The 15,552-nt window shown below is 37.1% G+C and overlaps 1 protein-coding gene across 7 annotated transcripts in view; it reads right to left on the reverse strand.

The window, feature by feature from the left end:
• ptpn13 (protein tyrosine phosphatase non-receptor type 13) overlaps nucleotides 1-11,563 on the reverse strand; it is an 87,078-nt gene extending 75,515 nt beyond the window's left edge. For 2 of the 7 annotated variants that reach the window (XM_048166923.1, XM_048166919.1), the window contains exon 1: nucleotides 10,996-11,563. The gene's annotated coding sequence lies outside the window, so the exon portion shown is untranslated. The remainder of the gene's footprint in view (nucleotides 1-10,995) is intronic. The other 5 variants (XM_048166918.1, XM_048166916.1, XM_048166917.1 and 2 more) reach the window with 3 other exon arrangements.
• Nucleotides 11,564-15,552: the final 3,989 nt, after the last annotated feature.

A 15,552-nucleotide genomic window follows, 5' to 3' on the forward strand; every position in this document is an offset into this window, starting at 1 on the left:
AAAGGGATTAATCTTTGAAACGTGATATTTCATCACGCTCCACATGCGGGTGAAACCCCTTTACCCAAAACAAACTTTCCTGGTCTTGCAAACTCTTTCTACTTCACCTTCAAAATGCCACATTTTGTTAATTGCCATTTCTTTACAACCATTTGTGAAAATTACTACAAATTTCTGAGTGAAAATTGTTTCGAAGTAAATCCTACACCAATTTTATTCAGACAAAGGGTTAATGAGATAGGCGAACAGCGCTTGTTTTAAGTCATCTTCCAGATGATACAAGCACTCTGTTTTTCCCATAAATGCCTGAGACCGGAGTCATCATTTCAGTATTTTCCATTTAGTTGCAGAACTTGGCAGTATGCAGATTCAAGAATAAAACTCTAGAAGCAATCCATTTAAAAAAAGAAAGAAAGAAAAGAAAAAGCATGGGGTAACAGTTTCCAACAGAACACCAAAGCCCAATAGAGAGGATGTTTAATTTTCTCATAACATTAATCTGTGGTTGGACCCAGTTAAATCATCTGTAATTCTAAAAACAGCCTGATGCCAGTAAGCTGAGCCGAAAATCTTTCTTGGATATGCTTTTGACCGAAAAATACAAAAAAACACTCCAAACTCCCAGAATCCTTTGCTGGATCCCCTTACCTCTCCCTCTCTTACTTGATCTCTGTTAAAAATAAGGAAAACTTGAGAGTCAGGAATGCCTCATACACAGATTTTCCAAATACAGATCATTGAGACCTAAAAAGCTTGTATGACATAAAACAGAAGCTACTATGCTTCCTTCAATTAAGTTCTTCAAAAGTGAGCATTAAAACAGTAGTTCTCAACTGATGGGCCAGGACTCAAAAAATGAGTCAGTACTGATAAGGCCATGGACAAAAAAAACATGTAAAAAGTGAATAATAAAAAGCAACTATCCATATAAAATCACACAATTAGTAGAGTAAAAAAATTCAATTAACAGGCTAGAATATGTTAATATTATTGATGGTGTTCAAATGGGCATGGGCAAAAAATGTAATAATTTTATAGTGTACGTATAGGGTCATTCCATGTCCAAGGTCCCCGGCTCAAATTTTTGATTTTGTTAATATTTTTTCTGTAGAAAAACAAACATAAAAAGTGATGAAAGCCAAAATATTAAATGTCACAGATGTATATTTACTGATTAATGCACTATTTTGTAGAAGGGGCTCAAAATGACCATTTTCACCTGAAATTTGGAGTCAAATTAGAGGGGTGTAAAATGACTTTAGAAAGATGGCAGTATCATTATTTATTTTTACACATAGATTGGTAGGTCTATTAGTAAAATCTGTTGTTTTTAGCCATCTTTGTTTCATTATACCAACAAAAATGGCAAAAAGCACTTCTTGTGTTTTTTTTGCCACAAGTTTGCATGCCTGTAACTCAAGAAGTATGAAAGATATCTTAATATCCTTTTAAATTCTGGTTCTTAAAGTTTCCTTTTGGTATCTTCCTTTTAAAGGCCCTCGATGGCTCAATCCCAGAGATATGGAGATCTTAATGTGGCTTCATGAGTAAATCGGTAAATTGTTCACATTTTCAGAGGTCAAAATGCAAATGTGGGTCACTTTGCATACAGCTGATGCTTTTTAATCTTTTAATCTAAAGGGGAATATGTAAAGAAAAAAAATAATGATAAAACTAGAAATGTATCTCTCTTTTTTTCCATCAGCTCAAATGCATAGAACAGTTGTCATGCCTGTAACTCTAAAAGTATTCATGATATAGGCAGATCAGAACAGTAAGCTTCTGTCTGCAGTATACGGGGCAGTAACACAGGCGACTGGAAGGACCAGATTACTGCACCATGATAAATCTGTGCATATTTTCTGCAGCAAAAACAAAACACACTTTAACAAGGTAGAGGCAGAACACCCTTTTACCCTGGATGAGTCACTACTTGGCTGAAAGATTGACCCCACCCCTGATCTTCATTTCTATTTTCCTATTCCACTGCTTTGCTTGTTCAAGTTCATCATGATTGTTCATTGCGCAGGAAGCCATTTCTACACTCATCCCTGGCCCTTACTACTTCACTTTCTCCCATTTCTAGTAATAACAAGGTTGCTATGGGGAACAGAATTACGGCAAACATCTCTGCCTCTTCCCTTCTTCTTTCTTCCACAAGCTCCACCAGAGATGTCATGAAATTCCTAAATGAAATGTATTTAGCCAAATGAAAACTGCTTTAAAATCTTTGTGATATTCACAATCACCAGCAAAATCATTGCACAATTGTGAATGGATATACAGTTGTCTGTACACAGGGTTGGACAATGAAACTGAAAAACCTGGTTTTAGACAACAATAATTTGTTAGTATGGTGTAGAGCCTCCTTTTAGCATCAATTCATCTTGACAGGAATGACAGGTCCGAGTCCTTCACAGTGGCAAGAGGGATTTTGAGCCATTCCTCTTCCAGAACAGTGGCCAGGTCACTATGTGATGCTGGTGGAGGAAAATGAATGTTTTAAACTCGCTTGAGTGTTTAAACTGACAGGACTTAAAAATCAGTCTATGATGGTTTAACTTTGCAATTAATCCGTGAATCACATGCGTTCCAAACCTGGTTCGTACAGATCATGGATCAACTACGATGGTACATCCTGCATTGGATGCACATTGCACACATCTCGATGTTGATGCTGGTACGATATATTGTGCAGCCCTAATTTCATCAACTTCCAATGTACTTTAATGCCAAACACCATTTCTACAATGTTTGCTAGATCCCCCCCAGATTCAATGTCAGTTTTGTGATCCATTATGTAATGGTAATGCTTGTAATTCACACAGGGCGGCTCTGATCCCAGTTCAGTGTGGGTGAGCCTCAAGCGGTTTCTTTTTTCCTCCTCCCAATGGTGTGATTAATCAAACCTCTAAAGTAGAGCTCTGGAGAAACCCAGAGGCCTCCGGAATAAAACTGCCCACTCGTCGCTGCTACTCAGGGTCAAACGCACCAATATCCGCCACGTGTTGAGCCTTGGCCAAACGTATAAACACTGCGCCTGGGGCAACAGCCCAGTTGGGTTTACTTATAGATCACACAATATACCAGCTTTCAATAAGTTCCCATTCTGGGAAAAAAAAAAATCCAAAATATGTGAATCATCCAAGGAATGATCTGTTTACTGCACTCCTAGAAAAGAAAATTAACCCAAGCAAGAAAAAAAAAACACCCTGGCAACCACCCAAGCATTGTGTTAACACAACAGTTACTAATGACACTGCTGTTCAAAAGTTTGGGTAAGTAAGATTTTTTAAAAGTTTTTGAAAGAAATCTCTACACTCACCAAGGATGGATATATTTGATAAAAAATACAGTAAAAACAGTAATACTGTGAAATATTATAACAATTTAAAATAACTGTTTACTATTTTAATATACAGTGGGTACGGAAAGTATTCAGACCCCCTTACATTTTTCACTCTTTGTTATATTGCAGCCATTTGCTAAAATCATTTAAGTTCATTTTTTTTCCTCATTAATGTACACACAGCACCCCATATTGACAGACAAACACAGAATTGTTGACATTTTTGCAGATTTATTAAAAAAGAAAAACTGAAATATCACATGGTCCTAAGTATTCAGACCCTTTGCTCAGTATTTAGTAGAAGCACCCCTTTGATCTAATACAGTCATGAGTCTTTTTGGGAAAGATGCAACAAGTTTTTCACACCTGGATTTGTGGATCCTCTGCCATTCCTCCTTGCAGATCCTCTCCAGTTCTGTCAGGTTGGATGGTAAACGTTGGTGGACAGCCATTTTTAGGTCTCTCCAGAGATGCTCAGTTGGGTTTAAGTCAGGGCTCTGGCTGGGCCATTCAAGAACAGCCATGGAGTTGTTGTGAAGCCACTCCTTCGTTATTTTAGCTGTGTGCTTAGGGTCATCGTCTTGTTGGAAGGTAAACCTTCGGCCCAGTCTGAGGTCCTGAGCACTCTGGAGAAGGTTTTCGTCCAGGATATCCCTGTACTTGGCCGCATTCATCTTTCCCTCGATTGCAACCAGTCATCCTGTCCCTGCAGCTGAAAAACACCCCCGCTGCATGATGCTGCCACCACCATGCTTCACTGTTGGGACTGTATTGGACAGGTGATGAGCAGTGCCTGGTTTTCTCCACACATACCGCTTAGAATTAAGGCCAAAAAGTTCTATCTTGGTCTCATCAGACCAGAGAATCTTATTTCTCACCATCTTGGCAAACTCCATGCGGGCTTTCATGTGTCTTGCACTGAGGAGAGGCTTGGCACTCTGCCATAAAGCCCCGACTGGTGGAGGGCTGCATTGATGGTTGACTTTCTACAACTTTCTCCCATCTCCCGACTGCATCTCTGGAGCTCAGCCACAGTGATCTTTGGGTTCTTCTTTACTTCTCTCACCAAGGCTCTTCTCCCCCGATAGCTCAGTTTGGCCGGACGGCCAGCTCTAGGAAGGATTCTGGTCATCCCAAACGTCTTCCATTTAAGGATTATGGAGGCCACTGTGTTCTTAGGAACATTTAAGTGCAGCAGAAATTTTTTTGTAACCTTGGCCAGATCTGTGCCTTGCCACAATTCTGTCTCTGAGCTCTTCAGGCAGTTCCTTTGACCTCATGATTCTCATTTGCTCTGACATGCACTGTGAGCTGTAAGGTCTTATATAGACAGGTGTGTGGCTTTCCTAATCAAGTCCAATCAGTATAATCAAACACAGATGGACTCAAATGAAGGTGTAGAACCATCTCAAGGATGATCAGAAGAAATGGACAGCACCTGAGTTAAATATATGAGTGTCACAGCAAAGGGTCTGAATACTTAGGACCATGTGATATTTCAGTTTTTCTTTTTTAATAAATCTGCAAAAATGTCAACAATTCTGTGTTTTTCTGTCAATATGGGGTGCTGTGTGTACATTAATGAGGGAAAAAAATGAACTTAAATGATTTTAGCAAATGGGTGCAATATAACAAAGAGTGAAAAATGTAAGGGGGTCTGAATACTTTCCGTACCCACTGTATGTTAAAATATAATTATTCCTATGATGACAAAGCTGAATTTTGAGCAATCATTCTAATATGCTGATCCGCTGCTCAAAAAACATTATTATTATCAATGTTAATATTGCTGCGCAATATTTTTATGGAAACCATGATACTTTTTTTTTTTATCTTCAGGATTCTATGATGAATAGAAAGTTCAAAAGAACAGCTTTTTTTTTAAACAGAAATCTTTAATCTCACTTTTGATCAATTTAACATGGAAGCTTGTTTCCGTCATGAAATAAAAAAAAGGTAATTGCGACTTTTTATCTCACAATTCTGACCTTTTCTCACAATTGTGAGTTTATATCTCACAATTCTGACTTTTTTTCTCTGAATTGCGAGATATAATCTCACAATTGTGAATTATAACGTGAGAATTGTGTGATATAAAGTCAGAATTGCGAGTTATAAAGTCAGAAGTGTGTGATATACATTTAGAACTGCGAGTAAGGCTATAAAGTCAGAATTGTGAGATATAAACTCGCAATTGCATGTTATAATGTCCAATTGTGATGGTAAAAAGACTGACGTGAGTTTATAGGCCTATCTCACAATTCTGACTTTATAACATGCAATTGCGAGTAAAGTCAGAATTGTGAGATATAAACTCGCAATTCAGAGAAAAAAAAACTTTATATATCAAGTTGTATCTTGCAATTCTGAATTTATAAGATGCAATTGCAAGTTTATATCATGCAATTCTAAAAAAAAAAGTCAGAATTGCATGATAATTGTGACTTTTTATCTTGCAATTCTGACTTTATAACACGCAATTGTGAGTTTAAATCTCGCACTTGCGAGAAGAAAAGTCAAAATTGTGAGATAAAAAGTCGCAATTACCTTTTTTTACTTTATTTAGTGGTGAAAACAAGCTTCCATAATTTAATGCACCCTTGTTGTATAAAAATATTAATTTCTTTAAAAAGAATCTTACTGACCCTAAACTTTTAAACAGGAGTGTATCATACTATCAAAGCTTTATTTCTGTGCCCAAAAAGGCAATTTATTTCAACAGATCATTTAAAAATATGTATCAGCGCTGACTCAAAAACATAAATATGTCTGTAGTATAAAGACGAAAATGTTTTTAAAAATTTTTTTTCAGAATAAGCACAAAGCAGAGTGCAAAAGAGATTGCAAATGCACGTTCTAAAGAAAAACACCTCACATAGATGATTGAGTTTAGCTGAACTAAAAACCTGAGCTGTGCGCGCCTGGCGTGTAAAAGCGCAGTGAACTGCGGTTCAGCAGAGATGGAATTTCCTCAGTGGAGACAGGCCAGAACAAAATAACACGCTGAAAGAGCAGAATTAGCATCAAAGGTGTGAGGGTGGGGCATGATCCAGGCGGCCATCAAAACTGAGACTTCCGTTCAACACATTTCTCAATCCAGTGAGAAAGATCTCCTCAGAGCACGAGCCGAAAAACACGTTGACACAATGCTTATGTTATTCGTTTTGTAAAATGAGAGGCCAACAAAGAATGTTGTGCCACTTTATCAAAGTCGCCTACAGAAGCTTCCTGTTCACCCAAATGTTAGGAAACAGAATAAACATTTACACACACGAAACACAAGCAAGCAAAACCAATGCTCGCGCCCTTTTTTACCCACCTGTCAAATGCACCATCCAAATGGCTGTTACATCACATAATAAGAGCCATAATCCATCTGAAAGGCTCATAGCACACAGAAATACATGGATTCAGACAGTCAGAGGTGACTTCATCCACTGGATGTAGGTAAACCTCTTTCACTGTCGGCCTACTTTCACATCCATCCAATTTCGGTCTAAGTACTCAAAACGCAAGGCTAAAACTGATGGACTGAATTGCAGAAGTTCAAAAATAACTACATTAGCATCCACACCAACGCACAATGACGTTCTGTTTATTATAAGCACAAACTGCAGTTTTGTTGTCTGCCGCTTTAAATGCTTAAGCTCTTTAAGGTCCATTGGATTCTGATTGGCTGTCAATGTTTTAATCATTAATAATCTGGAAAAAAAGTTCTGAAGGTGATTTCAATGAAACCGTTCCTCAGTGTCGTTATGATATTCTATTTATTATACGTGTGCACTGCAATTACATCGTCTGCCACTTTAAATGCTTAAGCTCTTTAAAGTCCAGTGGATTCTGATTGGCTGTCAATGTTTTTATCGTTCATCAGCTAGAAAAATCATTTGAAAATAATTCTAATGATATCGTTCTTCAGTGTCGTTATCGTTATAATTGTAGTGTGGACATATTTTAATGCTTGTTCACACCAAGAATGCTAACTATAAAGATAACCATAACGATAACTTAGAGTCCAAAACCAACAGATGGCAACAATTTATTTAGTCTGCCGCTTTAAATGCTCAAGCTCTTTAAAGCAGGATGGATTCTGATTGGCTGTCAGTGTTTTTATTGTTCATCAGATGGAAAACCATCAGTTGTGTGTGTGATTAAAACGATATTGTTTCTCTGTGCCGATATCATTATAGTTGTGGTGTGGACACTGCTATTCTTTTTAAAGGTGCCCTAGAATAAAAAATTTAATTTACCTTGGCATAGTTGAATAACAAGAGTTCAGTACATGGAAATGACATACAGTGAGTCTCAAACACCATTGTTTCCTCCTTCTTATATAAATCTCATTTGTTTAAAAGACCTCTGAAGAACAGGCGAATCTCAACATAACACTGACTGTTACATAACAGTCGGGATCATTAATATGTACGCCCCAATATTTGCATATGTCAGCTCATGTTTAAGGCATTACACAAGGGCAGCCAGTATTAATGTCTGGAACTGCACAGCTGAATCATCAGACTAGGTAAGCAAGCAAGGACAACAGCAAAAAATGGCAGATGGAGCAATAATAACTGACATGATTCATGATAACATGATATTTTTAGTAATATTTGTAAATTGTCTTTCTAAATGTTTCATTAGCATGTTGCTAATGTACTGTTAAATGTGGTTAAAGTTACCATCATTTCTTACTGTATTCACGGAGACAAGAGTCGTCGTTATTTTCATTACACTTGCAGTCTGTATAATTCGTAAACACAACTTCATTCTTTATAAATCTCTCCAACAGTGTGTAATGTTAGCTTTAGCCACGGAGCATACTATCAAACTCATTCAGAATCAAATGTAAACATCAAAATAAATACTATACTCACATAATCCGATGTATGCATGCAGTATACATGACGAACACTTTGTAAAGATCCATTTTGAGGGTTATATTAGCTGTGTGAACTTTGTTTATGCAATGATAGAGTCAAGAGCTCGGGAGGGGGCGGAGAGCGCGATATTTAAAAGGGCCGCAGCCTAAATCAACGCATTTCTAATTATGCCCCAAAATAGGCAGTTAAAAAAATGAATTAAAAAAAATCTATGGGGTATTTTGAGCTGAAACTTCACAGACACATTCAGGGGACACCTTAGATCCTCTCATAAATCCTCTCCCATGGCCTCACAGGATAGTAAAGTGTCCATCGAATGCACACTTCAGAATCTTGGCAGTAGTAGTAAGTCGTTAGGGGACTTTTCGCCTACCGTTTTTCGAATTCCATAACTGCGTCCCAATTCAGAGGCTGCATCCTTCAAAGGCCAACTGCGTCAACGCAGCACAACGAAGGCCGTCCCAATTCGAAGGCTCCTTCAAATACAGCCTCCAAACACATCTTTCATTTGCCATTAAATGAAGGAAAAACAGATGGATCCTTTGCAGCCTTGCTAACCCCAGAATTCATTGTGCGACAGTGATGACAGAATTTTTTTGGAGAGAAATTTTTGAATTACACATTTAAACGCAAGTACAGGGTTTCAACTTACTTGAATATCTAATAATACAAATGTAAAAAAAACACAAAAACAACAACTGGACTTATATCTTATGTGATTATATATAGTTTATACTCTTTATTATATACAGAAATGGACCATGGTGAACATATTTAGACCGTTTGTGAACACTGTTTTGTTTACAGACAGTTTAATAGATATAACTTTCAAAAAAGTTGTTACTTCCACTCATCAACGGCAGCTGTCACGGTTACTATGTGACAAGAACAATCCTAGAAATCCTAAGTAAGCTATACCGTTGCATTTAACAACGCTCGGTCCAATCTTCACAGCTTTTGAAGGATGCAGCCTCTGAATTGGGACACAGCTTATGTATTTGGACATATCTTTTTGCATACTGTTTTACGCATACTATACAGTAGGGAGGTATTCGATTTGGGATGCAGCATTGATTTTGCCCATCGAGACTTAATTGGATCATTAGATGGTTGTGATTTGCTTTTGCTGTGATCTCATGTGAGTGACAGGTTGTTCCGACCTCACGTCAGTAAACATAAGAAAAGAAGAAATGTATAAGAGGGAGGGGAAGTTATTTTGATTCACGAAGTTATGAGGGCAAATGAATTTAAAAAATACTGATGTGCATGGATACTCCACTTATAATGAATACCACAATATTCCATTAAAAAAAAAAGTCAATTTTGATGTCACGGTGGCTAAGTCTAAACCATCTCCTGTCCTGAACAAACGAACTTTGAGATGTTTAGCTAGGCAAGACTACCGAGCCAGATTCACACAACCCAGATGCAAGCAGTGCCTGGACTGTATGAACTGCAATAGAGACATGAAACAAAAGATCCATTGAGCTCAGTGCAGAGGATAAAACAAACCTTCGGACCACCGCACAAAAGAAAACAAGAACTTGTATTGGCCCCTATAACTATGGCTGGATGAATCAGACACCCTCAGTGTCAGGAACATTCCTCTGTGGAAGAACCTTCTCTTTCACTGGTAATTCTGTGAACTGTAAACCACACAGCATAATTTCATAAGAACTTCTCATGTTTACACTGGAAAGAGACAGTTCCGCCTGCCATTAGATCAGGAGTGGCATCGTGAGATATAAACAGACTAAAAATGACAAGTTTCAGCTCTCAAATGACAGCTTTGGAGAGCTGAAGTGCATGGGGATGAAAGGTTCCTCAAACTCATGATGATGGTCATTAGGATATGAAAAGCAGAGTACAACCTTCTAACTTTTGCAAAAAGTACTGTGGAGGTATGGTAATGGTCTGGGATGATAATACTATTGTACTAAATGCAGCCATGCTTTATACATTACTTTCAGGTCATTTATGATTTCTGGATTTTATTCAAATTATTTTATAGAGATGCGGATTTCTATGTCAGATAATAATCCATAGAATTACTAGATTGAGAGCATCACTCAACTAGAATAGACTTTACTAGGCCTGGACATAATATTAAAATTCTCTCTTTCATTACCATCATAATGTATGAAAGATTATCATATCCATGTACAATGGTCGTCAAATTAGTATGGAATTTGTTTCTAGCAAGAAATACCATGGTACTTTACTGTTAGTTTGTATCTACTGTAGTAGTATCACATTCAGACATGTTTTATATACTAAATCCATGACATTAGACTTGCAGTGTGATGATTTGGCGGTCATGCTACAATGACCAAAACAATGACACGCCTACAATAATTATACCAAATAAAGATAAAAAAGTCTTTAACGTCACTATTACTGACTGAAATTGCATGTTGAAAGGCACAAAACTATCCAAAAAGACCCTCATGTGGACCAGTGACCATCAGGAAAACACCTGCGGTGCTTCACCATCCAACACTGTAACATTTCACACATTTTGTATTTTTACACATATAACGCCTTCTTGAAATTTACTGTAGGCTGTGATAATGAAACTCGAATAAAGTTCGAATAAAAGTCGCATTTTTGCTCGAATACACACATTAACCTTTCCTAATCCAAAGCCTGGTGCCTCATGGTGTGTAAAGCTACTTGCGCCGTTCATAGACCAATATAAAAGCTGGTAAACTTTGCAAGCAGCAGCATCAAACTCAACAAAGTATTGATGTAAAAACAAAAACTTACCTCGCAAATAAGTGGCCTACAACTTCAAACTTCGCTCCAACTACCAGCCAGTGCGCAAACAAGAGTCCAGCATCACATCCACCAGCAAACCTGAAATGGAAAACCAGCCCGGGTCGAACTGGCAACAGGTTTTACTTCATAAGATCTACTTCGACCGTAAAGTCCATAATCTCCATTTAAAAAAAAAAAAGTAACTCGGACTCCTTGGATTGTCCTTAAAGGTTAATGCGTAAAATCTTGCAGACTGCGAGTAAACGGAGAATATCTTTTACGCGGCTGAAAACAGGCAGCGCGTCTTTAGTTCCTTTGGGAAGCCGAGTCACCCTTCCAGCCCGAGAGGTTCAGATCTCTCTCCGTCTCTGAGCCCTCCTGCTCGCTGGAGAGAGGGAGTAACCAGACACCGCACTCCTGCCGCTCATTGGTTACTTTCCACCGGAGCAGGAACCGTCACACCAGCAACAAGAGGCGTCTCTATAGAAACTGTCCTCGACTGGGAGGAAAATACCACGAAAAGTTGTTATAGTGAGGCGCAGTCCACGGTGGCCACGCATCCAGATATGTAAGGCAACAAAAACAAAACATTTGAAGAAATGCACAGGTTTGCGTGTAGGTTTTCCTTATCCTTACCCCTTTAAACTTTTAAATGTGACGTATCTCATTAAATACCCACATATTTGCATATTAAGCGATAAGGCCTAACCAAGCTATTTAACAACAAATGTGATGCAAATTTGATTTAATTAAAAATAAATTCACAATTTTAGCCTTTTCAAAATGTGAAAGATGTGATAGACTCTTCAGAAGATGACTCATTTTTTTTAAATTGATTAAATGTTTAGTTGGCTGGTAACTAAACCCTTTTTGTCAAATGTATATTAAAATATAAAATCAGAATATTTAAATAAAGCACTTTTGTGTATGTGTAAAACAAATGTTTTTCTATGAATAGCCTACATAACATAATCCTTAAAAAATAATCAATAATCAAAGTGGCAAAATATTAAATTACAGGATAATTTGATGATATTTGTTATGAAACTTTACACACTGTAAAACATTATTGTTCATTTAACTTAAAAAAGTAAGTTACCTGGTTGCCTTAAAATTCTGAGTTCATTGAAATTAAACATTTGAGTTAATACAATGAAAGAGGTTGTTTTAATATATAGAAACTCAAAATATTATGTTATATGTACCACAATAATTATCTAAGTTGATTTGACAAAAGAAAAAAAAGTTGTGATAACAAATCATGACAATATTTTTTTTTTTACAGTATTGTGTTCACTTTAAGTACAATTTCATTTTTTTTTTTAAAGTTGGGTGATATAAATATGAAAAATAACATATTTTTTCATTCTTTTAGCTTCATTTTGACCCTGGACCACAACACCAGTCATAAAATTGAGATTTATACATAATATAAATATGCAGGTTTTTTAGGACAATGTTTTGCCGAGATACAACTATTTGAAAATCTGGAATCTGAGGGTGCAAAAAATATATAAATAAATAAATAAATCTAAATATTAAGAAAATCGCCTTTAAAGTTATCCAAATGAAGTCCTTAGCAATGCATATCCACTCACAATACATTTTTGATATATTTACAGTAGGAAATTTAAAAAATATCTTCATGGAACATGATCTTTACTTAATATCCTAATGATTTTTGGCATAAAAGAAAAATAAAAAATTTTGACCTATACAATGTATTGTTGGCTATTGCTACAAATATACCCGTGCTACTTATATACATTTTTTTCAGTTGCAAAATATTGTGAAGAATCCAAGTAGGTAATCCTTTATCATCATTGATCTCCCATTAGGAGAAAGAAGAAATATTGCTAGGTTGTGTTTTAAGAGTTCACACTGTAACACTTCACTTGAAATTCTGTTCTGGGGTCAGTCATGCTCCCTAATGCTTGCCGTGTGTTGCCTGAGAGCTACTGAGGAATGAGAGTTTAGTACTCCAACCACAGAATTCCACCTCCACCCCTCCTCCCATCCCAACTCATCTCCAGTCCTCTTCCCTTCACGCTCCTTTCCCTCACTCTGTGCCATTATTGACCCTGGAAGTCTTTCTTTTAAACTTGAGCAGAGCTTCCTACTTTACCTGGGGCCATAGGGATCACCACACACATGTCTGCATGTGACCCCTGCAAGAGGTTATAGGTTGTTGCATACATATTGTTTTGATCAGAAAGATTTATTTTACTTTAATGCTTTCATTAAAACATTTCTGGAGCACTTAAACAGGGTCTTGAAAATGTCTTTTCAAAATGCATAATGGTATAACATGTCTGATGTAGGAAAGTAAGGGTGTGTGCGCAGTGAGTTAGCACTGTTCATATGACTAACGGGGGAAAACTGAGTTTCAAGCCACAAATAGCAGGGTTCGGATGAACCAAATGTCACTCTGAGGTACTGCGCTACAGCTTTGACATTTCTTCCTCTAAAACAGAATCCGGAGAAAGGCAGAATGAGTGCTATTTTAAAACAGACCGCTGGATTTTTGTTTTTGGGCCTGAATTGCCCACCTCCAAAAAGTGGGGCAAGAGGAGGTGGTGGCTAGACTGAACAGGAGGGCCCTGAGGAGCAGGATATGAAGAATTAGATGAGGAATATGGGACATGAAGTGAATGGAAATACAATACCATTTTCCCCATATTGACATATATGTACACTAAATTTAGCTGAATTAGCAGATTAATTGAATGAAAAGACAAGTCATAAGTGAGAAAATGAATAAACAGTTGAAAACTGGGCATGATGTGACCCTTAATAAATGAAGAGAAAATTGACCAAAAATAAGCTAAATGAGGACAACTCCAAAATAAATCAGTTTCAGCATGTAAACCACAAACTGTACAAAATATATCAATATGACAAATACATCTGTTTACAAGATTGTAATTGCAAGGGTAATGTTTATAAATGAGTTTAAGAGATTTTCTTTTATTTTATTTGTGATTAAAGATTTATGAGATGGTTTCTGAATCTTATTCCCCAACAGACCATCAACACAGCCATTCCAAAATGTTATAAGAGTAGTACTGGAAACAGTACATCTTTAAAACTAAGCCCGAATACATCAATAATGGGGGAAAGAGAGAAACAGATTCAACCAGCTACAGTATCGACAGGATCCAATGATTGTAGAGAGAGCTGAGGACAGGGATTTGTAAGAAACTTGTCTTTTATTACTGAAAAAAAAAAAAAAAACCTATGAAATTTACAGTAAAAAACCAGGCAGCTGTGGTTGCCCGAAATTTACTATAAATAATGCGGTAGCAGCATTTTAGATTTTGCAGATTTAACTTAAATTTACAGTAAAAACTTTTTTTTTTTTGTCAATTCTACATAGACCGCAAGCGCTGTGATTGGTCTGCTAGAACCCCTCCCTCAGGTCAAAAAGAAAAATCTGACGCAGACAACGACGTAGAAGTATAAATCAGACTTAAATTATACAATGACTTGTTCTTTTTCACTTCCAAAAACGGTTAATTTAACAGTAATTTACTGTAAAATTACAGTAAATGTACGGTTAGATCTATTACAGTTATTAAAGGTGCAATAGGTGATCTGAGAAATGCTAACTTTAGCCTGCTAGCATTGAAAGCGTACGTCCCATCCTCCCGGCAAAGCGCCGTCCAAAGCCACGCCTCCTCCAAAACACATAAACGCACACATGACCAGAGACAGCGTTATTGGATTACATCATGTGTCATTCACCGGTGAGAAACTTTACAGTACAATGAGCAACAGTACTACTAAACTGAAGTTTAGGCTGTTGCTGTTTGCCTGCCATTCTCGCTGTGTCTGCACAGCGTCCGCAAACACGCTGATGACGTATGATGTCTGCATGAACAAGCTGCACAGTGGTATGCAAACACACGTTGACTGACAGGGAACACATGCTTTCATTTCATTTGGACCGAATGTAATGGTTGAACAAACATTTTATGGTCCTACATCTTCCACAGATGATATTAAAGATTAAAATGATTAAATGTTTCTGTAGAGAATCACCTATTGCACCTTTAAGGAAACTTACTTTTAACCAACCAGGTTTTTACTGTAGCATTTTTACAGTCTTTTACTGTAATTTTTTTTTCTGTATTTATAGAGAAGGAGTAGGTCAAACTTAATGTAGTTATGCTTTCTTGCTTCAAAATTCAAATTTGATACTGTGATTAATCTTGGAACTGTTTAGTTTATGACTTCTCTATAGAAGAATTTTTTCGGAATCCCCCAGAGAACCAATAGAAGAAACACTTTCAGAACAAGTCTCCTTTTTTCACAAATTATCAGCTTTCCTCGTTATTTTTTTTGTAGGTCATTAACTTTTAGAGAATGGGATATTCCTTGTCTGTTTGCATTTTATTTGTTTATGATGTCTGAAAATGTTCCACCACGACTTAATGGCGAGTGACGGCAGGCTTTCTCTATCCAGGGCTTTTGAGGTTTGTACCTACAGGGCAAAGCAGCACAGAGCTCTCCTGGCTCCCGACCAGGCCATTAAAACCTCTGTGGGGATGCCGGAAAGGAAAAGGG

This window comes from Megalobrama amblycephala, linkage group LG18, assembly GCF_018812025.1.
Source record: "Megalobrama amblycephala isolate DHTTF-2021 linkage group LG18, ASM1881202v1, whole genome shotgun sequence".
NCBI lineage: Eukaryota > Metazoa > Chordata > Actinopteri > Cypriniformes > Xenocyprididae > Megalobrama > Megalobrama amblycephala.